At 45.2% G+C, this 26,818-nt stretch overlaps 1 long non-coding RNA gene across 2 annotated transcripts in view; it reads right to left on the minus strand.

Annotated features, from left to right (window-relative positions):
- The window catches only part of LOC144176029 (uncharacterized), a 776,463-nt gene that overhangs the window by 737,716 nt on the left and 11,929 nt on the right, over positions 1 to 26,818 (minus strand). For both annotated transcript variants that reach the window (XR_013323752.1, XR_013323753.1), the window contains exon 2: positions 13,763 to 14,025. This is a non-coding gene — a long non-coding RNA (uncharacterized LOC144176029). The remainder of the gene's footprint in view (positions 1 to 13,762; positions 14,026 to 26,818) is intronic.

Below are 26,818 nucleotides of genomic sequence, written 5' to 3' on the forward strand. Positions count from 1 at the left end.
TAGCAACTTCTTCGGCTGTTTCTATAGATTTTGTAATGGTCGTGACTGCGGTTAACTCTTTTCCGTTGGCGTCGGTCACACTGGCAGCGTGCGCAGATTTTTGGGGGTATGGAGAGGCGTCTGCATAGCGACTGAAGGGGAGGTGGTCATACTGCACATGGATTGCTCGTGCTCTTGCTCCTCGTCGTGCCTTGTTATAGGTCGGGTGCATGTTACGTGGGATTGGAGCCACTCTGATGTGTTGTCGAATTGGTCCGGGGATGCGTGTCTTCTCGTCTTGTTGTGGGGTCGAATACCCTAGCCGGCGGAGGGTCGCTCTTCCCGTGGTGGTGAGTTGGAGGCGTGTGAATTGAGAAATTCGGTGCGCTTCTTGGATTTCTTCCCACGTATTGTGGACGCCCAGTTATAGTAACTTGCTTGTTGCCGTTTTAGGAGGCAATCCTAGTGCGGTTTTGTAGGCTTGCCGTATCGCGGCGTTCAGTTTGTTTTGTTCGGAGGGTTTCAGGGCTAGGTAAGGAGCACTATATGCAATCCGGCTAATCAGGATGGCTTGGATTATGCGCAGAGTATCTGATTCTTGGAGGCCAAATCTTCGGTGATAAACTCGATGGATAAGATGCATTAATTGTGAGAGAGTACGTTGGAGTGGCAAAATTGTTGGGGCACCCAAATTGTTTGGGCACTATTGTGCCCAAATTGTTTGTGCCCAAACTGTTGTACCCAAATTGTTTGGGCACTATTCCCAAAGACGGGTCGTCTTCGGGAATAGTGAGTCCCAGAATTCGGAGGTGGGGGACGTTAAGAACGGGTTGATTATTGATGCTGAGTTCAGGATCCGGTATAGAGTTGGCGCGCTGTTTAGGTGTTCGTTTACACAGTGTAAGTAAGGCGGATTTTTCGGGGGCACATTCCAACCCCCGGGCCTGCAGGTATTGTTGTACGACTTGGATGGCACTTTGGAGGGCGTCTTGTTGGTCACCTATGGAGCCCGTAGGAGTCCAGAGTGTCAGATCGTCGGCGTATAGGGCGTGTCGCAGGTTGGGGATAGTTGTTAATAGAGGAGGTAGATCTTTCATGCCGATGTTGAACAGTAATGGAGATATCACTGAGCCTTGGGGGGTTCCTTTAGCCATAGTTTGGAAAACGTCGGAACGGAGGTGCCCAATTCCCCCTGTTGCAGTGCGATTGGTTAAGAATGAGGCAACGTAGTCGTAGAGACGTTGGCCGCAATTAGTAGAGGCGAGACCTTGTAGGATTGCTTGATGAGTGATGTTGTCAAATGCTCCTTTGATGTCTAGAGCCAGGATCGAGAATTTGTGGTGATTGGTAAGTTTGTCAATGATATCTTCTTTCAGTTGAAGTAGAACATCTTGGGGTGAGAGATGTGAGCGGAATCCATACATCGTATTCGGGAAGTAACCGTTGTCCTCTATGTGGGGTGAAAGTCGGTTGTGGACCATGTGTTCTAGGAGTTTTCCAACACATGAGGTTAATGAGATGGGTCGCAAATTTTTTGTATTCAGAGGTTTTCCCGGCTTAGGTATGAGGGTTATTTCTGCGTGTTTCCATTGTGGTGGTAGGGAGCCAGATGTCCATTGATTGTTGATGTACTGTAGTAGGCTTTCGAGGGCTATTGGGAGACGTAAAAAATATACAATTAGGGGAACCTGTCAAAGTGCAGTTAAAGTTTCCGGTAAAATCGGTTTTAATACTGAGAAATTGGGAACGCCAGACCCATTTATAGAAAAGTTAGGAATGGTGTTAGGCATATTTAGCATCTAGAATACACTGACCGCAAGGTGGAAGTCACAATTTCATCAGCGCCAGTGCTATCAGTGCTAGCGCTCGAGCTATCACTTGAGCCGCAAGGTCATCTTCACGGCACAGCACGCAGTGCAACTTCACGGCACAACCCACATTTCCGTGAAGTCCGCACCCCTACTTGGTCACTGAAATTTTCGCATTTTTGGTGCGGGGTATACGCGCGAAAATACGGCATTGTTAACCTACTGTTACGTTTGCTATATATAAAAGACAGCGCAAACTTGCCCCTAACAAGAACATAACCTGCGCCTCACTTGGCGTACGGATAACACAGACAACACAGCCCGGCCTAGCCGTTCGGCAAAAACGAAACATAAAAAAACTTAATGCATGGTTCGCCGCAATATAATACCTAGTACACGAACGTATTTTTTGTGACGGGAAAGCACTGAAAATACAAACTTATCGCAGAAAAATCTGTAGGTTCAGCTGAGTACAAATAAATTGAATTTAAACACGAGAAAAGCATCAAAATATGTAATTCTAGCCCCAGAAGTAAAATCTTTAACACAAGAAGGTTTTGTCGAATTCCGAGGAAACATTATTGCACGACGAACTTCACGAAAGTCTTCTACGAGCCCCTCATTTCCTAGTCTGATTCGCTACATGCATAGCGAGGGCCTCTGTTCTGGCAGTCTTGGTGCCAAAGGGAGCTTAAGAGGGTTCAACGCTGGTCGACCACTCTCGACATGTCGTAGACACTCGAGTCACAGCCCGGGGGTTAAAAAGAAGGTCCCCTTCACCCCGAGTAGTCCGAGTGGCGCTGGCTACCACCCCCAAGTGCAGGAAAAACATTACATTGACATAAATACCCCAGAAAGCGGGGGGGAAGGGGGGCGGGGGAATCTGGAGGTCGTGGGTGCGGATCCCACCTGGCGGGCATTTTTTTCTCCGCTTTCTTTCTTTCTTTCCAAATTCTTTATTTGTTGCAATGACGTACCACAACCTCCCCTTTGCTTTCCTAGGTTTTCTTGACTGACAACCCTTATTTTTGTGTTATTTTCTACGAGCCCCTCATTTCCTATTCTGATTCGCTATATATATATATATATATATATATAGTAAGGCAATGAGGGGCTCGTTGAGGAAATACAGAAAGATAGGTCAGCAGTCTACAACGCCAAAGGAGGCATAGGGGTGTGGTTAGGCTCTTTTCTTTATCACTACAGTTAATTAAGTAAACTTTTTTTTTCCGGCAGCCTTGATGCCTAGGTAGCATAAGAGGGCTTCCCGCCAGTAGCCCGCTGATGACAGGCTGTATTTATTTATTTATTTATTTATTTATTTGGGTACTGCTAACCTTGGGGCAAGGGTTTAAGCAGGAGTGGGCGGTACAACGAAAGGAAACAGCACAACAAAGAAAGAAAAAATAGCACATCATTCAAGCACAAATGAACATTTCGGTGGGTTTGGGAGCTCACGCATAAATGATAAAACATTCGGGCATTGTACAACATGTGCAGGCAACAGGTTCCATTCACGTGCTGTTCGGGGGGAAAATGAATTTTTCCGTTCGAGACGTTCGAGTCACGCCCCGGGGGTTGAAAAGAAGGTCCCCTTCTCCCCGTGTAGTCAGAGTGGCGCTGGCTACCACCCTCAAGTGTCAGATACACTTATAGTAAATATAAATAGCCCAGAAAGTGAAGGAGAACACAGTCGCCATGATAGCCGAATTGGTAAGGCATTCGACATGTAATCGAAAGGCGTGGGTTCGGTCCCCACTCTGGGCGCGTGTTTTTCTTTCTTTCTTTCTTCTGTATAATTAAAAAAAGTTTACTTAATTAACTGTAGTGATAAAGAAAAGAGCCTAACCACACCCCTATGCCTCCTTTGGCGTTGTAGACTGCTGACCTATCTTTCTGTATTTCCTCAACGAGCCCCTCATTGCCTTACTATATTATTCTGCGAAAGCCTAGCGAGGGTCTCGGTTCCGGCAGCCTTGATGCCTAGGTAGCATAAGAGGGCTTCCCGCCAGTAGCCCGCTGATGACAGGCTGTAGACGTTCGAGTCACGCCCCGGGGGTTGAAAAGAAGGTCCCCTTCTCCCCGTGTAGTCAGAGTGGCGCTGGCTACCACCCTCAAGTGTCAGATACACTTATAGTAAATATAAATAGCCCAGAAAGTGAAGGAGAACACAGTCGCCCAGATAGCCGAATTGGTAAGGCATTCGACATGTAATCGAAAGGCGTGGGTTCGGTCCCCACTCTGGGCGCGTGTTTTTCTTTCTTTCTTTCTTCTGTATAATAAAAAAAAAGTTTACTTAATTAACTGTAGTGATAAAGAAAAGAGCCTAACCACACCCATATGCCTCCTTTGGCGTTGTAGACTGCTGACCTATCTTTCTGTATATATATATATATATATATATATATATATATATATATATATATATATATATATCCGAGTGGCGCTGGCTACCACCCCCAAGTGCAGGAAACAAAACATACCTCGACCTAAATACCCAAGAAAGTGGTGGGGAAACAGCCCGCCGGTCACGTAGTGGTTATCGCACCAGACCGGTATTCTGGAGGTCGTGGGTTCGAATCCCACCCGGCGGACATTTTTTCACCACTTTCTTTCTGACTCAAAAAATTCTTCATCTGTTCCTATGACCTACCGCATACTCCCCTTTGCTTTCTGAAGGTTTTCTTGAATGCCAAGCCTATTTCTTTCTTATTTCAACGAGTCCCTCATTTCGTATTCTGGTTCGCTATATATATACAGCGAATCAGAAATGGGAAATGAGGGGCTCGGTGAATTAAGACAGCATAAGGGTTGGCATTCAAGAAAACCTTCGGAAAGCAAAGGGGAGGATGTGGTAGGTTATTGAAACAGATGCAGAGTTTGGAAATAACGAAAGTGGAAAAAAAAATCCTGCCAGGCGGGATCCGAACCCACGACCTCCAGAATATATATATATATATATATATATATATATATATATATATATTCTGGAGGTCGTGGGTTCGGATCCCGCCTGATATATATATATATATATATATATATATATTCTGGAGGTCGTGGGTTCGGATCCCGCCTGGCAGGATTTTTTTTTCCACTTTCGTTATTTCCAAACTCTGCATCTGTTTCAATAACCTACCACATCCTCCCCTTTGCTTCCCTCGTCCCGTATCTCTCTGTTCTGCTACATGCATTACGAGGCACTGGCTCCAGCAGTTCGGATATGCCAATTGCTAACCCCGACCTCCGACCACGTTCTACGTGGCGGCCGCTGGGAAAGAAGACGTTCTACGTCTCCCGCGGTAGTCGAGGGGCGGCGCTAGTTGACCGGCCTCAGAGCTCTTGTAAATATAAACCCCCGCTTTAAAAGTCGAGAGAGAAGCCGCTGTGGGGATAGCGTAATTGGTTAACGCACCGCACCGGTTATGCGGAGATGTGGGTTCGAGTCCCGCTCCCGGAAAACGGCGGATTTTTTCTCGACTTATATTTTCGCTTATTTATCAATGAATCAAAGAAACGTGACAAGCACACGTCATTCGGCCCTATTATATATTTCGAAAAAAGCCGAATAGCACTGGCAATGACGACTGCAACCTTGATATGTATCTTTACCGAGTCCCTCGTCCCGTATCTCTCTGTTCTGCTACATGCATTACGAGGCACTGGCTCCAGCAGTTCGGATATGCCAATTGCTAACCCCGACCTCCGACCACGTTCTACGTGGCGGCCGCTGGGAAAGAAGACGTTCTACGTCTCCCGCGGTAGTCGAGGGGCGGCGCTAGTTGACCGGCCTCAGAGCTCTTGTAAATATAAACCCCCGCTTTAAAAGTCGAGAGAGAAGCCGCTGTGGGGATAGCGTAATTGGTAAACGCACCGCACCGGTTATGCGGAGATGTGGGTTCGAGTCCCGCTCCCGGAAAACGGCGGATTTTTTCTCGACTTATATTTTCGCTTATTTATCAATGAATCAAAGAAACGTGACAAGCACACGTCATTCGGCCCTATTATATATTTCGAAAAAAGCCGAATAGCACTGGCAATGACGACTGCAACCTTGATATGTATATATATATATATATATATATATATATATATATATATATATATATATATATATATATAAAAATAAATATAACTTCCTTTCGCTCCGATCCGTGCTGTGCAGACCGTGCTATACCGTTTCACGCACGGCTACGTCCAGGCGAGAACGGCAAATGGCTTAGCTGTGGTACAACTTCAGTGAGTGGTAGGTTACGAAGACTCGGAGGCACCCCGAACGGACGAATACACGACCAGGGCAAAGGCAAAAGCATAGCGCTTACATACGACTAGAAGGGTGTTGTTTTGACACGCCGTGTAAACACCAACGAGGACACTTTCATTTTTTATTTTCTCTTTTCCTTCGTTGTTGGCTTTGGCAGCGTGGGTGTTTATACGACGTGTGAAGAAAATAAACTTTCATTTGTGAGCCAGCCAGCGCTTTGTCTCCGACTGCCATCCAAGTGCACGATTGTTCTTTCGCGATGGTTTCAAGCCTTCGTGGTGAATCTGCCGTGGACCAGTTATTAGCGCCAGAAGGAAGGCCAACGAAGAAGCGCAGAACGCAGCAAAGCGGGAAACACTGGGTGCCTCGACGTGCACATTGCTTCGCGAGCCAGCAGCGTTCGGCCACCGTGCCGGGGTGTTTTTATTTCGCCCGACCTTCAAGTGGTTGGACAATCGGGCCGCCGCCGCTTCGTCGGCCGCTGGGATGGCTTCAATAATAGATGCCGGGAGGCTGGAAGCTGGCGGACAACCGGGGCTCCCCTCGGGTCCCGCGACCCGCGTTTCACATTTAGCTTTTTCATCATTCACCGCCGGCGTCACCAGCCGCGCGGCTATTCTCGGCTGCTGCAGCCTCCTCCTCGCCCCCCGCGGCCTTCGGGAGTGCTGTGCGCAGTGAGCACCGCTGCTGAGGCTGCACTGCGATCGACCTTTGAGGTATTCGCCGGCCCAGCGTCCAGTTCGCGGCTGGACAGGCCCGCTGTGCACGCCACTGTAAAAAAAAAAAAATAGTGTCCAGCATCGAGACGTTTTATTATGCGTCAAATGTTGAGACAAGCGGCAATGGTTGCTTCGTGGCGTATTCTGCGGTCGACTAGACATGTAGGTAAATAAAATTATATCCTGCCCCTTGCATAACGCTAACCGGATGGTCCCGGTGTGACATATTGTGATGTGTCGCCTTTTCACGCTTGCGATTTCTTGGATACCATATATTTTCAACGAGCTTGCAGTAAACGGCATTCCATTTTTCTATATTTAAAAATAAGATGTGGCTCAGAAAAATGGCTCAGAAAAAAAACAATTCCTGCCTCTTGTGCACTATGCCGTGCACCCTACATTATAAGCAATAAAAGCTTGCAAATTATACTGAAGTTGTGGTAGCTAAGGTACGAAGAATTTTACATTGGAGTGGAGACAAGTTTGGATTCCTGTAATCCGCACGTGAGGAGACAAAGTTTTGACATGTAAGTTTCGCATGAGAGGCAAGAATGTAGGAATCCGTGACGGCTTGTTCATGCTGTGCAGTGCACATGCAGATCTGTCGGATAACAAAATGCTGGAAACGGACAAGGAATAAAAACGGAATTATGCATATTGTATGTTCCCATAAATTATAAACGATTTAGATAGACCAGTTATTTTCCGCGCCATGAATTTCTTAAATCGCGGAGGAGATCCCCCAAATCACCTATTTATAAACCCAAGAATTAGGAACGATCGCGGCAAGGCGCCCGGTCGATGTTTTTGTATGCGCACTAACATGAGCCATTTCGACTAGCTGGAATACGGAGAAGAAAAAAGGCATGTATGGTTTCAGGCGCGGTGTCCCGCTAATCGGGCATTCACATGCCCAAGCTGTACCCTCACCAATAGGCGCGCCCTGCCGGAAGATGAAAATTGGCTTGGGGCACCTTGCATGGCAAGCTGTTGGCCGCCATAACACTGACAAACGGGGTTCTTTCTCGGGCGATATCGCTGCAGGTGCAACTTACCAACAGCCCGTTTGATGTGCGAAGCCAAGCGCAGCAAAGGCTGCCGAGCCAGCAATAAAGAAGTGCACGTGTACTCGGCCACGCCGCGTGCGGGCGCGTGCAGAGCAGTGAAAGAACGAAGAGCCAGCAAGAAGGAGGAGCACGAAAGCCGGCCTGTGTTGCCAACTCTTCGTCCTGTCTCTGCTCACGACCACTCGGTGGCCCCACCGTCGAACACGGCCACAACTCGATCTGACGAAACCCGGTTTTATAAATTTCCCGATCTAACAAACAAATCCGGATTTTCTCGCAGCTGCCTATGCGGCTCAATGCTTTTAAACTCGAACGAACGAAACAAACACAGCGGCGCTCCCGGTTTAACGAAGCATTTCGAGAAAGAGACATTTAAAGGCGAAATTTCGAATGCGTTTTGTCAGAATGCCACCAGGATTGTTGCGAAACGTCAGAAGAAAAAAAAACGAGGCATTTACGGATCTGTACAAGATAAACAAGCAGTCCCGTGGGCTCAGACCACGGCATCCGGGCCAGCACGCTTTCCACAATCTTGGTAGAAGGGCACGCCATCATTCATGCCACTTCGTCTAGAATTGCGTCAGTGAAAGAGGTCCTCAAGATCAACCCGCATGGGAAGTTGCAGGGAGCCCTGTTAACAGTTTACAGGCAGACCTTTTACAGCGGGGGAGCCCTCCGCTGTTTACAGCGGGGGAGCCCTGTAAACAGGGAGCCCTGTTTACAGCGGGGAAGTGGCACATAAAAAAGCACTGTGCTTCGCGCGTCTGGATGAGTGCGACGACTTCAGGGCAAGCCCTGGACGGCTGGTTGTTTCCACCGCGGGCTTTAAGCGAATTGCTAAATTACCGGCAGGAGAGCGCCGCCGCCATTACGCTGTCACGGCAGCTACTGGGACGCGCCTCCCTTTAGACATTGGAATCAACTGCTCGTGACATGACCGCGCCAATTTTACGAAGTTCTCGATTTAACGAAATAATTCGAGGCTCCTGGTGACCCTGTTGTTTAGGGTTTTAATTGTACCACTCATTGATACTGCTCCTTTCCCCCTCCGTAGCCGAGCTCCCCGTACCACATGCTGCTTGCGCGGCGTGAAATTTCTGTTGCACCGCTAGCTCCAGCTCCGGCTGCACCATATCGCAACGCCTTCCGACTAAACTGAGCAGCATTTTCCTCTAAGAAATTCATCGCACTAGAGAACATTAACGCAGGGACAAAGTCAAGAGGAGGCGAAACACACGCTAAAACTTCCACTCAGTTTATGCCGCAGAAACACGGAAAACGTTCATATGTACATGAAACGGGAAAAGGCTGTTAGCAACCAACTCAGTTAGTAACCAACTCGCCCAACTTGGCGCTTTAGTTAACATTTCGCCCGACACCGAAGTCAGCGACAGCCTTTCTATAGAATTCACACTGAAGGATCGCTCCAGTGCCCTAACTAATTTTTAAAGCGAACCTTTCTAGCTCTCACTGGTGGAGGTGTCGCAACCAAAACGCCCTACGGGAAAGGCAAACTTACAGTGTGGAAGGGCACTTGATGACGATGACGATCGAACAAGAAAAAAACTCCGTGGTCGGAATCGAGCCTGGGCCCCACGCGTTGTAACGCCCACGCCTATCCTGTTGCGGCATCATCGCGTTCGGGTCGCTCGCCATTTCCTTGGCGTTGCACTGGCGTTGGGCTTTGCCCGAGTTGAAGTGATCTTGGCTTTGCAGTTTGGCACTTTGGATTTAAGTTTAAATCTCCTTCTTCTAACGACGACGATGGGTGGGGAGACACGGCGCCTTCTCGTGAGTTCGCTGTCACCTGATATAGTACTTTGACTCGCAGGCAGTTTGCACTTCGATCGTTGATGCTTAGACTTTCATTGCAGCGGCTTTGACTTCGGGACTTCACCATTTATTTGTTTTGTATTTTTATTTATTTATTTATTTATTTATTTATTTATTTATTTATTTATTTATTTATTTATTTATTTATTTATTTATTTATTTGCAGGATACTGCCAGCTTCACTTAAGTAGGTGTACGCAGGAGTGGACAAACATATTCGATACAAAAAGAAGGGGAACACTAGAAGTTTTAGATAACTGCGCGAAATAAAGCGCATAGAACCAACACAGGAGCATATTTTGTTCACGCGGCAAAATAAAACAGCAATAAAGAACGCAACAGCGGGGAACTTTAAAGGCGACCACTTTGTCGCTCGAAAGCAAGCTATGTTATTCACTCATCGCCGTCGATAGACGGAGGGAAATTGAGTTTTTAATTTGGTCGTTATGATTTGACTATGAGGTTTAACCCGCGGAAGTTGCAATAGGGCTATGAGGCGCGTCGTGGTGGAGGACTGCAGAATAATCTTGACCACTTGGAGATCTTTAACGTGCGCCGAAATCTCGATCTACGAGCGTGTTTGCTTTTCACCTCCAGCAGAAAACAGCCGCCCCGCCGCCGTGATCGAACCAGAGCCATTCGGCTCAGCAGCACAACGCCTGTCCAACGCTCAATGGTGGCCTGTCCACCGCCTGTTGGGCCTATCGAACGCCCGCGGCGGACAATGGTCTTTATAAAAGCTGTACAATTCGCTTCTGGGTGATAGCCTCAAAAATATGTCGTTTATTCACAGATAGTATATACCTCCATGCAGCGTGGACTGCCAATTTTTGTATAACCGCGTGGCTTTGCGACCTATCGTTTGTGTGGAACACTGCTATTAACCAAACCGTGGTATACAAGTGAACGTGACGTACTTATGTAGCGGTGTTGCAGATATTTCTCGTATACTGGCAATCAAGACTTCGTAGACGTGTACGAAAACTGATAGAAAGTAATCTATATCATGTTCGTTACCAGTCTTCGTGCACGCATCTGAAAGCTCAGGCGTGTTGTCTGCTAACTGTGACGACAGCTTCCCATATTTACAGTCAAATCCGGCTATAACGAACCCGGATATAGCGAATTATGCTATATATCGAACAAAAATAATTCAGTTACGGAAATACATGGGAAACATACTCCTTATAACGAAGTTCACATCCGATATATCGAACACTGGGCGCCTAGAATGGCCGCCGAAATGCATGATCTCGAGCGGCGATTGAGATGTGGATTGGCAAGAGCGGCGACTGAGACATTGCGCCTCGCACGGAGCGACGTGACGCCCAATACTTTCCGTAACTCTTTCCGATGCGCGGGACTCGAAACGGAACCCGCCCAGTCAGCGAGTCCGGACCAAGACAGCAGCATCGGTGAACGGTGGGAAAAGCTAGCCAACGTTCCCGGTGAAGTCACGAGTGAAATCCGTCCGACGCTTATAATAAAGCGCTTTCGGCAGTCGATGTGCTGAGCGAATGCTTCTTAGATTTTTGAGGACGCGGACTCGAACTGGTGGTGCAATGTTTCGTGTAGAGAATGCTATGCTAGTTGAAGCCGCCAAAACGAAAGTGAAAACAAAAATCACCGTTTTTTTTGCAACGTGGGCAGTTAAGGCGGAAAATAGCTTTAATACTTCCAATAAATGGAATATTTTAAATGGATATAATGGCTACTGTACTGTGTTCGTTTCTGCATACGCGGATGGCGGAGCTGGGGAGGGGGCTGGCGCCTCTCGCGGATTGCGAACTCGTAACAATAAGCTCGTTATAGGCGGGTTCGGCTATATCGAACTATTGGATATATCGGTGCATATAGCGGTGCATATTGCGGTTCGCTATAAACTGGTTTGACTGTATCCGCAGCACTCAATGTAGTGCGCATGCATTTCCCCCCAGAAATACGTACTTTTGTTAACCGACTGGGGCTTTCCCCCCAGAAATACGTACTTTTGTTAACCGACTGGGGCTATAAATACTCGGCTTCTCAGCAAAAACACGTGCAGCAATAAAACATAATATTGAAATTTCATTATTCCTTGGAATATGAGAAGTTCTATGACAGGTTTCAAATCACCGCGATTAGTGTTAAATCAGTGTCCTAAACTTATTTATCCCGGAAACAGAAGTACAAGGCATAAAAGCCAGAGTTAGTTCGAAGAGACAATTTGCCAACATACACGTTCTCAAAGCTTTAGCACCAGTAAAATAAAGCTGTTGTTTGTGCTGCCTAGCAGCGACACTTCTGGAATGGGATCTGCGTCACGACTATTTAATTAGAGCACGCATCCTCGCTCGCGCCCAGGCTGCGGCGCTGGCTCGCGGCTTTTTAGACTGAAGAGGCCACCCACTTCTGTCCTCAATAAATCAACATTTTTCTTCCTTCTCGTCCTATCGAGTTTGCGCCGAATAACTCAGTTTCCTTTAATATTTATTGATTATACCAGCATTGCAAGTGTAACGTCAACGAAAAAGAGTGTTGACCCCCCAACCTCAACGTCCCAACAAGTTTCGTGAGCTACATGAAACCACGCCACTCTGCGTAATCAACACCTTTGGCTGCCTTAGTACTTCTCTCATCGAATTCACCAAATCGCAATGTTGCTGTGGAATCCTGTAAAACGACATAGGTTGCTGCGTATCTTCTTTTGAAAACGTCCGAGAATAAAACCGCGTTCCCGCCTATATTTTTCTCAGTGCGGTACTCACTTGTTTCACAAAGCATTAGAGGACATTGCATATTCAGGACTAACTTTTTCATTGAAAGCACATGTACTGTATTCGTAAGTGTGCATATGTTTTAATATCCACTCCCTTTGTATTTGCTTCTTTGCGAAGGATAAACGATTAATAAAAATAAATAACTGAACAATTAACATAAGCCACTGATACAAGATAAGCAGCCATTTGGTGCTAATCATGTCAAAGTATATTAAGTCAACTACAAGGAACCCTGATTTTACCCAATTGTCGGTAAAATGGTTATCGGACTCCTAATTCTATTTTGGGCGTTTCCAAGCCCTGCAAAAAGTGGTCATCGCTTGGTCATTAGATGCATCAATGGAGAACGACCACAAATAAACGAGTAAAGCAGGGGCTTCAGATTCCAGGGGAAACGCTCGGCTGCGCATTGTGCAAAGCCTTCATTTCTTGTGGCATACAGGTGCTCAACCGGAGAACGTTTTTGTGGTACAAGTTTCATCAATAATACCTTGATGTTACTACGATGAGCGGCCTTAACCAATAGATCCAAGGAATGATCGTGAATTTAGGAACGTGTTTCGAACAATTCTTGAGTAGTGCTGTAAAAACTTTGTGTAGTTTGCTTTGTAGCCGGCAAATGCTTTCCTCTTGTTGTGTGCGATGAGACTATTTCTACAGATCCGTCCAGATGAAGGCCTAGCGTATTTTCTCATGTGCGTTTGTTGTTTGTACTACCAGCATATGTAGTCTATGTTACATTCTTGCCGCTTTGTTTACTTGTTACTTGTATTTGTTTCCAAAACCCACTCCCCTCTTGAATGATTGTGCGATTGAGGGTACATGAAATAAATAAATAAATAAATAAATAAATAAATAAATAAATAAATAAATAAATAAATAAATAAACTGCGAGTCGGCTTCGTTAGTCAACTAATGATTACATTTTATGCAGCAATAGAGCAGAAATAACGTTACTCCACTGCACACAACCGCTAGATCGGTAGCAGTTTTTATTAAAGTTTATTTCACTAACCTACTAACAGGCCTTTGTCGCACTTAAGGAAGCGCCCCCGCAGGGCAAATTTGCCTCGAGATCTACTGAAGTATCTTACGCGTAAGTTTTATGTACGCAATTTTTGCCCGAAATATTCAAATAGCAATTTTCAGGTGCATTTGACGGAGTTTGCGGCTTTGGCTGTATAACCGAACGCACAGTCGCAACAACGCGGAATGCGATGACAGTTAGTTCATCAACGTTGTGGAGCTAAGCAAAAACTTTTCTGCTCTTTTATTATTCATATATTCCCAGAGAAACTAACCGCACAGGGAAAATAATTGTTCCAGAACGACTTACCTGACTTCACCGTCTCTCGCTTGCGCGCACCTGTGCCTTCATGGGATGAAAGAAGTTTCGCCAACACCAGATGATCAGTTCACAACACCAACTCACATTCACATACACGCCCAGGTAATGAAGGCGCACAGAGCACAGAGACAAAAAGTATCCATCGGCGAAAGCGGAGACAGGACTGTACCTAGGTCAGGTCACAACACCATAGAGCGGGGCGGCCTGGCTGGATCGATGTCTTCGCGAAGGGGGACCGCTGAGCAACACACCTTGAAAATAGAAAACAGCACCATATAGCACATAATAGATGTCAACATAAAAGACTGACAACAGGAAACAACAAACTGGAAGATGTTGCCGCACAAACAAATTGAATACGCTGCAAAATGCGGAATTTACCATTTACGTGAACATCATTAATCAACGATACTGGCTACGTTTTTGGAAATTCTCCGGAAGCGTTCTTTTTAGGTGTTGCAAGTAGTTATTTCGTGTTAACTAACATTCTTTGATTGTGTGAGCTCGGTATGAAAACTTTCGAATAGAATGGAGCATTACCTAAAACCAGCACATTTTTTTCCGGAAGAAATCCCTCTGTAATATTATTTTCGTCGCAGCCATGTGAATCATTGCATTTCATCATGGTGTAGCGTCATTAAAATATTCTCTGGTCTCTGCAGGAAAAATAAAAACAAGAAGGGTGAAGAAGTAATTTCTATCATCGCACTGTTTCTTTACCACTTTTGTTTCTTGACCTGCAAAGCGCGCTCTTTTCTGGAATTTGAAATCTTCAATTACACATATTTCCTCTCCTGTAATTTTTAGACACAAGTTTTGCAAGTTTTGCGCCCGGTTATAACATCTTCCAAACGAATGTAGTAATTATTTACAAGAAGCAAACCACTCAATTCTCCCCCATACAGTCCTGAAACTCCGTTCGCTCAGACAGAATAAATCGAACTCAGTTCTGGTCATGAGAATAAAGTCGAGCAACACTTCACCGCTCGGGTGAGACGTCATGCAATATGTTAAAGTACACGTTTTTATATTTGTGTAATGAAACATTTTAAATGGCCACGTGTTTCTTTGCATGCTTATGCGTTTGTGAATGCTCTACCCTTACACGAAAGTACCGCTGGCGGTTCCAATACTTGAACCTTATATTTCATGCTTACGTATTTGTTATCAATTTACTCGGGCCTAAGCACTTCCGTCTGCGGCTTGTTGTAACTAAAGTTTGTATAGTTTAGCAGTATATAAATATTAGAAAAAAATATTCGTGGACTGTGTGACATAGACACGACAAAATAATGTTGCCATTAATGTTGCCATTAATGTTGCCCTAGTAGTGTACCAACGGGAATAAAAGAGGGGAAATTTTGTTTTGCTCGGGCGTGAGAATCAATAGCATAGTTATTCTACTGGCACCCGCTGTACGACTGCAAACGCATCACAGGTCATTCACATTGGAGTAGGGGCTACCTTATGTAAAAGAAGACTCCAAACCGTGCCAAGCAGAGCCCACTCGCACGCCCTAGTTAGTCTCAATATTCATACCACGGAGGCGTCCTGTTCTCTTGCAGTTTTTGATGTGATTTAAATCCGAATGTGAAATTTTACGCGTACGCAGCTTTCGTGGCCGCATAACATAAAGTCCTGTTCAAGCTAGCAAGAATATACCGTGCGCAGGGACTTTTCTGTCATCTTTACATCTGTCAAGCATTCAATGCACTAAAAACCAAACTATTGATAAGCAGCTCTATTTTCAAATATCTATTTGTGAAACACCTTACCTCCAGCCCTAAAATTCTCTCCGCCAAGATGTTCCTTTTGTAATGGACTTTACGAAGTAGTTTACAAACTGTGCGAAGCCATCTCACTGCGAATATAAATATGCTCTCAATCATTTTATCAGCCACCTCGTCGGGTACTCAATTGTGCATTTCGCTGTCTTAACCATGATAATGACAATGAAGGAAGGTTAATAACCCTCTTTCAGTCGCGGCAACTTCACGTCTAAATAGAACTTAGAAGTATTCCAACCGAGCATACACTTTCTTGTTCGAAAGCATTTTACATCAAAGCTGTATATTGCAAAAATCCAGCATATCGTCTCCGCGAACGCATACCAACAATTTTCCTTCTCGCAATTTTCCGACCCCCCCTTTCACACGCTAGAAAAACTGAAACAAGAAGTTTATAAGATGCAAAACACGACACACTACAAAACACTACATTTGGTACTATAGTTTTTATTTTATTTGGCAAAGTAACACTAAACCTAACCACATTTCATACTTTATGATGAAAAACAGAACATCAGGCAGAGTTGAGGCACAACATCAATGCATAATTGGTACTAGCAGAGTGCTTTTAATGGAGAATAGATGTGTGTTTAATTTTTTCCACCTTAAATAAAAAAAAAATACACGTTGCAAACAATATTTCTACCCATAAATACAAAAACGGGTAGCGCCCGATCCTAGGCCTTGTGACGACACTCCAAGGCTAACAGAAACGAAAGGTTCCAAAATCGGGCGCGCGAGCAGTGCAACGCGGGAATATTCTATTGCATTTTCGCAAGCCTCCGCTGTGTTTTCATGGGAGTAGAGAAAGGGGAGAAGGAGAGGGGGAGGTGGTGGGAGAGGAGAGAGGGAGGAAGAGCGGAAAAGACTGTCGTCTTTCGACAACAATTGCAGCTAGTCGAGCATCCATCCTGGTTTGTTCACTCGGAGAAAAACAGGAGGAATTGAAAGAGCGTCGGTGTACCGTTTGAAGGAGAAGTACGCGTTGATACCCCGGGCACTTAAAAAATCAGCATAGCTACAGCTTCGACGCAGTAGACAGCTACAGCTTCGACATCTTCACGCAGTAGAAGGGCCCTGAATTCTTCACCTGCGTGACCGGGCTCTATGATTTGGGTTACCAGATGTATAACTCAGGGTTCGCAATACTCTGTCAAGAATCTGCAGCCATTCTATGCAGAACCTACGCCATCTGCATACGTGAAGCGGCTAAAATATTCTCCTTTAACTGCTTTACTTGTCAAGACGGAACTCCCAATGTACTATCCCCTCTGGAGAGGCTGTAAACGATTCCATAGAGATGGTATCTCTTTGTCTGGCGACGATCTTATACGTAACTTCCCACTCACATATCAAGGCTATTACGCCCGTGTTTGAGTTGTATAAGCCCGTCTACATTATTGTGTTGCAATGCTTTCATTCCTGCGAGGGTGTCTATTGAATCACATTTTCCTGTTGTATTGTAGGACAGTTTGTTATGCTGAGTGGGTTCTTTCATTATCTGGTTGATGGCACTGATGTGATGAATTGCTGAGAAGCCATTTCTAAATACAATTAATCACTGTGCCGCTGTCGAAATCAAGGGTATCGCGTAAGCGTGTCGCCAATATCTGGTAAAAAAACTTCTACATAACAAAAGGACGGCTGATCGGTCAACAAATCGCAAGCTTGTTGACATACCCTTCAAGATTAGAAGCGTGCCTCCGTTTTTCTTTTGTAGTGTTTTTTAGTGCTCGGAGGCATTGTGAAAATAATTTGGCAACTTCCTAGTAATATAGCACCCTTTATCCTTTAGTAGATCAGCATGTTCCGTCAACTGCCTCGGTTTCCCTCTCCAACCTCTCGATCCCGTCTTAAGCTAGTGTAAGAATCTCGAGAAAGTTAGTCTTTGTGTCCTTGAATCTCACTTGCTTTTGTGCGGGTGGGTCTATCGGAGGGTACCCTCGAACCTCTATGCGCTGTAAACATCGCTGATATATTGCGGACACTCACACGTGGGGAAACGATCAATGTAATAGAAAAAAACCTCAAACCCTCTGTACTCCCCCATAAAAAACTAATTTCACCTATTCGTGGCTGGTTGCTGAATTTGTGGGCCCATCCTCCCCACCAAGGGAACTTATCAAACCCCGTTACGCAAACCATCTAAACAAGTTCACTAATTGTAGCTGAACAGGCTGCCAATGGGCCAAGAGGCTTCTTTAGCCACAATGAGTAATTTAGAATTACGCAAAAAAAAAGGCGAGAACGACTGTAATTCAATTCTTTTCGTTACGCGCTGATTTATTTATTTTGTTTTGCACATACTGCTACCCGAACCAAGGCTTTGGCAGGAAAGGGTACAATACTAAAATGTAAACAACATACATGATCATTCACACATGGTTCAACAAGAGCTGCAAAAGGCCCTGGCCTCGGTTTAAAACACTCATATCGATAATGTCCCTGCGCCAACACACACACTGCAACATCTTCGCGATAACAGAACTCAGAAATAAAAGTAAGACGTATATTATAACGCAGTAAGAAGGTAATGATTCGACAACACAGACCGAAACTTGTCAAGGGACGCACAATCAACATCTTAGTGTAACATATTCCATTCTCTGATGGCTCGCGGAAAATATGAGTACCTAAAAGTGTCGCCCTGAAGTCTATTCGAGTAATTGTTTATTGTGGTCTGTCTATAATGCCTAATATTAGCGCACGTAAGAAACCTGTTGTCGTCTATTGCTCTGTATAAGAAAAATAAATTTTACTCTAAGGTATCTCGATCGCTGATCGTTGGGAGTCCGGCTAGACGCACAAGTTCAGTTGGGGAATCCTGACGACGGTATTTCTTATAAGCCAACTTGGCTGCTCTTTGTATACCCTGTAGCTTCGCTATCGGACACTTAGTTTATTGGAACCAGCATATGACGCCATATTGGATAACAGACCGAACGAGTTACGTGTATGTATGCTTGTTCCACTTAGCTCAGAAGAATGAATGATACCTAAGTGCTTGTGTTCTTTGACGCTTTGTAGTTCACATTGCTGGATATGGTACGGACAAGATGAAGGGCTTTTCTTTCCAGTGACTGTATGCAGACCGTTTTTATACATATATCGTCACCTACGAGTCCCGGCACCATTTAGCAATTTTTTGAGGGCCTCGTTTAAGACTATCTGGTTATCCACGGTCTGTATTTCTTCGTAAATGATGCAGCCATGCACAAAAATGCGCACTTTTGCGTCTATATATTCTGCTGTGTCGTTGATGAAAAGCAGGAAGAGAAGGGGAACGAGAACTGTTCCCTGAGGCACACAGGACGAGTCATCAACACAGTCTGATGATTTTCCTTCGAATTGAACGAATTATTGACGTGATGAAAAATTATATTTTGGCTATTTCGTAAGAATGCTGCATCCGGGAATGCTTTGCAACCTATGAAGTAGTTTTAGATGCGACACGCCATGGAAGGCTTTGATAGATCTAAAACACTACGTCGACCAGTCCGCGCTTTTCAATTGTTAGCGCTAGGTCGTGTGTATTCGCTGCTGAGTTGCTTATCAATTGCTAGCGCTAGGTGGTGTGTAGTCTCTGCTAAGTGAGTTAGTGTCGATGGACTGCTGTTAAATCCATGTTGGATGGGTTTATATGGATTTTGTGGGTTTATTGGATTGATTTATTAAGGATATGCTGTGTTTTAGTATTAAATGCTCTAAAATTTTGCCCTCGAAATTGAGGGAAATCGAACGAAAATAAAAATTTGCAGTATTACCTTATTTGTGTATTACAATAATTTTAGCATTTTTTCCATTCTCGTCATACTTCAGAAGTTTGCAATGACTTTTAAAATACCAACCATAAGTATTTAAAAATCTATTCAGCATATCTTCTAAGAAATGTGTTTGGGTTATTGACGTGCCGCTGGATGTTTTTATATTTAGATTAACTAATAAAAAAATAATTTTTCTACCGTTATAAAAAATAGCTAGGTCATTTGTGAGCACGACATTATTGTCGCCGGTGAAAACTGTTTGAAAAAAAATTTATTATATTGAAAACGTTGGTTAAGGCTTCCGCTGGCAATACGTTGCTGTGCTTAGGATTTTTGAATTAGAGGCAGAGCTAAAATTTATGAGGAGCTGTTTCAAGGAAATTACTTAAAGTTGCACCTACGCACTTTTGTTTACCCGTTTTCACTGCTGTTTTCATCACGGGAGACAGTTCACTAATTTGTTTTGAACACTGCAATAAAGTACTTTTGTGTATACGTTTCCTGAGCCTTGAAATTTTGCGTTTTAAGTGCATAATCTCTCTTGATATTCAAGGGCTCGTTTTCACTTTGGTCTTTATGTTTTAATGTATTTTACGAGACAGTAGTGAGCATTACCCTAGCGAAGCATCTATAGGTTATCAGTTGGCATTCTTTCATCGTTGTAACACAAAAGAAATTCAGGATAAGATTCTTCCAAGAAGTTGAGGACACTGGCGTCCTTCGCATTTGTCCAGTCGTATATTTGGGATTTTTTTTTCGAGCCTTCCGCTGGTTATATAGCGATAAAAAGCACGTGGTTGCTTTGTGATCGGCAATGGACCTTTTACACGACCTTTACCTGCGCATGCCCTTGCAGACGCCATTACTTCTGGGGACTCGCTTTTATCGGAGTCGGTGCTTGTCACGGATGCGGTGGACCTGCCGAGCCAGGCTCTGAACACATTCTGGTTGCAATACGGTGGCCGCTCCCAGAATTACCAGACGGCCAATAACCGGCATTTGGACATTTCGTCAATCGTGCACCCAAACAGACACCCTTGCGCAGGAAGTTAAAAAAGTACTGAGCAATGTGCAAACCACGCAGCTAAGACTACGGCACTGCCCGATTTGTTAGCAATATTGGATAACAGCGTCACTTCCAAAGCTGAAAGAGCCGCCAATTGTGCTTTTCGGATTCGCCACTATGGGATTTTTCTGTAGTGGAAATAGGGTGCCTCTATGCCAGCGCCGCCGCACAGGGTCTAGACCCCCTTTAAACGGTCCTGTGCCGCCTACGTTGGGTCAAAATGCTAAGCTCATAGTTCTTTTCGTTTCACACAAGACCCAGCAACGCGAAATAGATAAGGTAATTCGAACTTTGCGAGTAAACCGCGTTGCGGCGAAAATTATAGCGCGGCCTTACTACAGTGACTTGCTGTGCCGGCGAGCGATGGACCCAAAATGGCGGCGCCAACGTATCCGTGTCTCCACCCACCCTGTACTGCGGAAGCGCGCGAATTGAGGCGCCCTATTTGGAAAAGGTCCATTCCAGTAACTATTTCCCAAGATAGTGGGCTATCTGACACACTGTAACTTCAAAACGTGAGGCCTAATATACGCGGCCGTTATGAGTGACTCGTGTGGGGGCATGTACAATCTAAGTACACAGTTAAAAGCACTTTACAACAGCGCCTCTCCGCAGGGCGAATCGGCAGTTCCGTGGTTGAGTGTTTCCCAGACTATTTAGGGTAGCTTGTAGGCACCGGTGAGGATCATTTTTAGTGCATTTTAGCCTGCGTAGACTTTGCATATAGTCTGCCGCTGAGTGTACTCCAATCGGCATTTGTGGACCGATATCGGCAGTGGGGACAGTGTTGAGATAACAAATCCTCCCGGTTATCTTGAACCGCAGTCAGCCGGCGTTGTGTCAGAAAATCGTCTGCATGGCGACGGCTTTCTAAACGCTCGCGAGCGCCAGTTCAGTGTCGCCACCATCACCATCTTCTTTAAGCGCCGCTATCACTATCATAAGCGCTCGTCACCGTCATCACCATCCGCATCCAAGAATGATCATCACCAGCGGTGTGTGGTCCTGAGCGTGAGCCGTGTAACGCGCCACATCACAATGAACGCTACCGCGCGCCTGGGCGCTAACTTGTCTTCGCCGCTCGCAGTTCCGTGCGGACTTGCGCACTTGCAGTAAATCCAGGAGGCCACGTCCGTCTACGGAGTCCACTCCGCGCAACCTTCCCACGCGTCAGAACAGTGTCTCCACTCAGGTGGATCGGGCACTGACGATTACAGCTGCTGCCAGCTGATGGCCATTGCACCAAGTAACGTGTGGCTTCATCATCGGGACACCCACTAACAGTTCCCACATACGCACTCGAAGGCACTGGCAAATGACGTTTGCAGGTGTCGTCAGCGCCTCACGGCCGATTTACGAAATCGTCTTGGCTTTGGCGCTAACATACCCACTTGAGGGAACGATCTGCCTGGCTGCGTCAAAAAAAAAAAAAGTTTTCGCATTTACAGCTGATGAGAACTCGAACTTTTTTTAAAGCGCAACTCTTACGCGCGCGCTCCTGTGGTTCCGCGTCGCCGTCGGCCTCGTTGCAACTGACCCAACGAGGAGGACAGCGAAGATAGACGAGATAGAGCGAAACAAACGGAGAGGGTAGGAGGAAAGTATGGCGAAAGTGTGAGAGGGAGGGCGGTATGTCGAGGCATGCAAGACATGTTGAGTGGCGGAAACGCGCTTCGAGGTAACGCCAGCGTAGCGCGCGCAGTCGAGCGTCGGCTGGTGACGCGCTCACTTCCTTAGATTCAATAGCTATGCCCCGTCACCGCGAAAACTGCGCATTAGGGAGAATCGCAATAGTCAGCCAATTTTTTCCATCTCAGCACGATTTTGTTACGTCTGTTTGCCCTCCGAAGCAGCGAAAATCCTACAAATATTTCTTTTTTCTTGGTTCACGCTGTCGTCACCAGGAATGAGCTCTAATTCAGCCATTATCTCAGTAAATTGTTTGTATTCCATGACCTGTCAATCCTATTCCCACATGCTGTGCTGGAAGTTCTCTTCTCGCCTAAAGTTGTCTGATTTCCTCGCTCGAATACAATTTCCAGGTTTCGCATCTGTCTGGTTAGGTGCGCTCTCTGGGCCTGCACGGGTGCGAGAAAACTTTACGGCCGTTTCTATCTTTACTTTGCTCCATGACATGAATTTTCTGAAAGAGAAAAGAAGCGTCGGATCAATAATTATATTATATTTTATCGTCACCTGTGACACTTTAGCCTTTCTCTCAATCCCCGCACGCGTGGTTTATTTATTTATTTATTTATTTATTTATTTATTTATTTATTTATTTATTTATTTATTTATTTATTTATTTATTTATTTATTTATTTATTTATTTATTTATTTATTTATTTATTTATTTATTTATTTATTTATTTATTTATTTATTTATTTATTTATTTATTTATTTATTTATTTATTTATTTATTTATTTATTTATTTATTTATTTATTTATTTATTTATTTATTTATTTATTTATTTATTTATTTATTTATTTATTTATTTATTTATTTATTTATTTATTTATTTATTTATTTATTTATTGTTACAGTGTGTCAGCAGCCAAAGAACCAAATGCAAGTACATAGCTCCAAGCATTGCGGACATGTGCTAGGGCTCAGCTGGGGAGAAGAAGAGGTTCGTGCAAGTAGTTCCTTCGCGGTGTCAAAGAGGCTTCGCGAAGAACAGCGAGTAGGCGCCGAAAGACTGTTTCGAGCACCTACTCCTGTCGTCTACCGCTGTGCATCACCCTGCTTTTGGCCGAAACCATCAACCCTTCCAATGGCCCCCTACCTTGGACACGCTGTCGTCATTGTACCCCGCACCTCACCAAGATGTTACGGAGAGGAATACGTGAAAATGAAGGTGTATTTCCCGCACGTATGCACAGGCAAGCGAGCACCGCGTTGGACCTAGCACGAACCTCTTCTACCCAGCTGAGCCCTAGCACATATCCGTAATGCTTGGGGCTACGTACTAACATCTGGTTCTTTGGCTGCTGACACACTGTAAAATTATTTTTAAAATAACCGTAAAGGCCCTCCGAGAAAGTATTGTAGGGTAAACATAACGTTGATGCGACCGAATGGAGTGCATAAATGAAAATATGACCCAATAGATAAGATAAAATAAATTACAGTGCATCGAGTAGGAACGCCCACACACACGAGAAACCAAACAATCGTAGTTATCAGAACAGTATGTCACAAACTAATGACAACGTCACTGGAACGTTGTTTACTTGCGCGCGGAAAAAAATGAAACAAAAGACGGTGTTCAAAAAATGACACAGTTAAATGTTCTATATCACTTGGTGTTCATGCAACTGTGCATAGCGTGTGGAAATTCCTGGGAATTTGTTCCCAAGACAATGTGCGATTGCTGCTTATTCCATTCCATCGCCGTTCGAGGTATGAATGATTGAGAAACTGGGATCGAACGACTCGTGGCACGTGATGTCTTTGACTTTACCCGATTGATTGCGCCGTGGAAAAATGGCTGAAGGGTCACACATGCCGTCATTATGAAGGGACACGTGATAGTGAATCTTATGAAATGCTGTAATCTACATTCGCGACGACTTAAGCTGAGCGCAGTTTTTATGGGTGTTACCCTGGTATGCCGTGAATAATGCGATCAGATGAAGCGTACTGCACGGTTTAGCAGTGCCTCCAAGTCAGTTATTAAGTTTGCTGAATGAGGATCCCATATGGCTGAAGCGCACTCTATTTTAGGACGTCTTATGGCCCTATTGTGTGTCGGTCCTCCACTCCATGTACATCCTCGAGTCGACTGAGTGGACAAGAGAACACAGCAACGCTTTGCATGCGAAAATCGCTTTCAAGGATCTCCTCTACTGCAGGATCGAGCGGAAGAGGGATTCAGAATACGAGGGTTCGTGGTGTGCACGAAATTTTACGGAAGTAGGCAGGGGCACGTCTGATGTTACGTTTAGCAAAACCAACAGAATTGTTTTAAACTGTTCTAAATCTAACTTCTGGATTTATGTAAGAAAAAGGGTGAGGGGGGTTATGTAATGACGCGAGATATTCTGGCGTATGTATTCTCTTGGGCGTAGCCATCAAATTGTGAACCGCCGATGTTCATTTCGATTGCTATTTTTATTACGGGAAAATTTATTTTGTAACTGTACATAATTTGGTTCCTATTTATCGCAGAAGCCTCAACGTGAAGCAGACGCAGAGGAGGAGGCTGGTGACTGCGGAGGCCTGACGTTTTAATGTTGAAATAACCGTACTTGACTCGTATAAAAGCGCAGGCCCATTTACATACTTGGCCAGATTGTTTTTGGTGGAACATCATTACCGTCAGCCCGATGATATGCAACCAGATAGTTTCCGTCGATGCTGGCAAGGGGAGGAGGGGTAGTTTGTATTCATTTTGAACAAAACTACGAGGAAGGCTACGCATCCTTTTACTGTTCATAATTAATGATCGGCGCAAAAAAAAGAGATACAAAAGAGCGAGACACAGACAGGACAGCGCTCTCCTGCTTGTTTCTCGTTCTTTTGTGCCTGTTTTTTTTTCGCTGATCATTAATGATGAACCCTCAACAACTCGCTCAACTCACAGCCTTCGTGTTGCTGCAGTGAAGGCACAGGCATCACAGCCAAATTTGCGAAGGGGTCCCCTCGTTCTCGTAATTATAAATTTCCACTTGACTTTTTTCGTTCGGTCTGTTGCTGCTACTGCTGGGAGCCTTGGCCGGTCAATCACGCCCTATAGTAACGCAGTCTTAACGCCGAGCAACAGGACGCGCGTAGCAACACAAAAACTCATTGTAGGCCAAGCGAGTGATGGGAGACGGTAGAGGTTCTGCCCGACGTGCGTTCTGGCCCAACGTGCGGCGTTCTGCCCCACGTGCGGCGTCACATAACAGCGTTTGCAGTGCTTGCGCACCCTCTGTTGGGGCAGCGCCCTACAAATACCAGTTTCAGTGGATACTGCATGAAGGTGCCACTGTTGCTACTTTGCTAATCGCAATGTTTCATTTGTATACTTAGCGTGCTGAACTTACTGACGTAGGGCTGCACGAGAGTGCGCGATCTTCACAGACCCACGGCTGTAGTTCATCGTCTAGCGTCATTTCCAAAAGACTAGCTTGTGTCCGACATACATGCCCTACATCTCCAAGCTCTACAAGCGCACCATCACATAGCAGTCCAGTGGATTCAAGCCCATTGCGGGATAACGGGCAATGTGAAGGCGGACATTGCTGCATCCATTGCGCATAACCATTGTGCATCGGCTGCAATATCCATTCCATTCTCAAGGAAAGATGCATCTGCCCTTGAATATAGCGTGGCACGGAACAGGCAGCGAGCAACCTGGGATAACGTATCACGTCATTACGTGTTTGTATTTTCCATTGGTCCAAACTGCAAGTTCGAAATGCCACCAGGACTCTATAAGCGGGCAGAAGCAATTTTTCATTGTAAGCGGTTAAATGTCGCATACACACGCCACTTCCTTTTGAAGATGAAACGAACTACGCCGCCACTTTGCCCACACTGCGATGCGCGAGAAACCCTCCGGCACGTTCTCTGTGAATGTGCTCGATTTAGTGCGCAAAGAGTGCCCCTCGCAGTGTCTTTGGGACTACCGCTTTCCGTGGGCATTCGAGTAAAGGACGCTTTAGGACCGTGGGCATGTATGTCTCGAGCGTGCTTCAAGAGCTACAAAAACTGTGACAGAGTGCCTGCAACGCACAGGTCTAGTCCAGCCTCTGCAAATAACTCAACGTCTCTGCGCATCACGTTCGTCAACATCATTGCCATCATCTCCATCACATCATCAACTGGCGTAGCAAGTTAGGCATTTTAGCCCGGCTAACATCGCCAGACTTCAATAAAGATCGTTCTCTCTCTCTCTCTCTCTCTCTCTCTGATGTAGGGCCCCGTGCATGCGTCTAACATAGTTATTCCGTCAAAGGTCCCACCGGGCACAATGAGTCCACCTGTAGTCAGCTTGAGCTAATGAGGTGTCCTGGAGTTTGAGTGCGTCCTCATCCTGTTACTAGAAAGGCGCCTTGTTTTATTTTAACTCAGAGTAATATTATCCGCTTTCATTATCATTTAAATTACTTTTCTATATTTACGGGAGCGTCCCATAGAAATGTGGCGGTAATTCGAGCATCCTTGAACCTGCTGTATGTACTGTGCATCGTTGGTATCTTCGTATGCCATCTTTTGCAGAGGAGGACTCCGGATATTCAAGATCGAAAGCAACTAATGCGTCTTCAATGATGTATGAATGTTTGGAGTTTGGAGAAAGAAAGCTTTGCCTTTAAGAAAAAGCAAAAAAATTACGAGGGAACACCCAAGCACTCCTCATGATGAAGGGAATGCAAAGGAATTAGCAACCAGCTGCAGAACTTTACGCGTCTCCCCTTTATCATCATCATCCTTTGCT

The sequence above is a fragment of the Haemaphysalis longicornis genome, unplaced genomic scaffold, assembly GCF_048455015.1.
Source record: "Haemaphysalis longicornis isolate Haplotype H1 unplaced genomic scaffold, Haemaphysalis longicornis Haplotype H1 scaffold_3, whole genome shotgun sequence".
NCBI classification, from domain to species: domain Eukaryota; kingdom Metazoa; phylum Arthropoda; class Arachnida; order Ixodida; family Ixodidae; genus Haemaphysalis; species Haemaphysalis longicornis.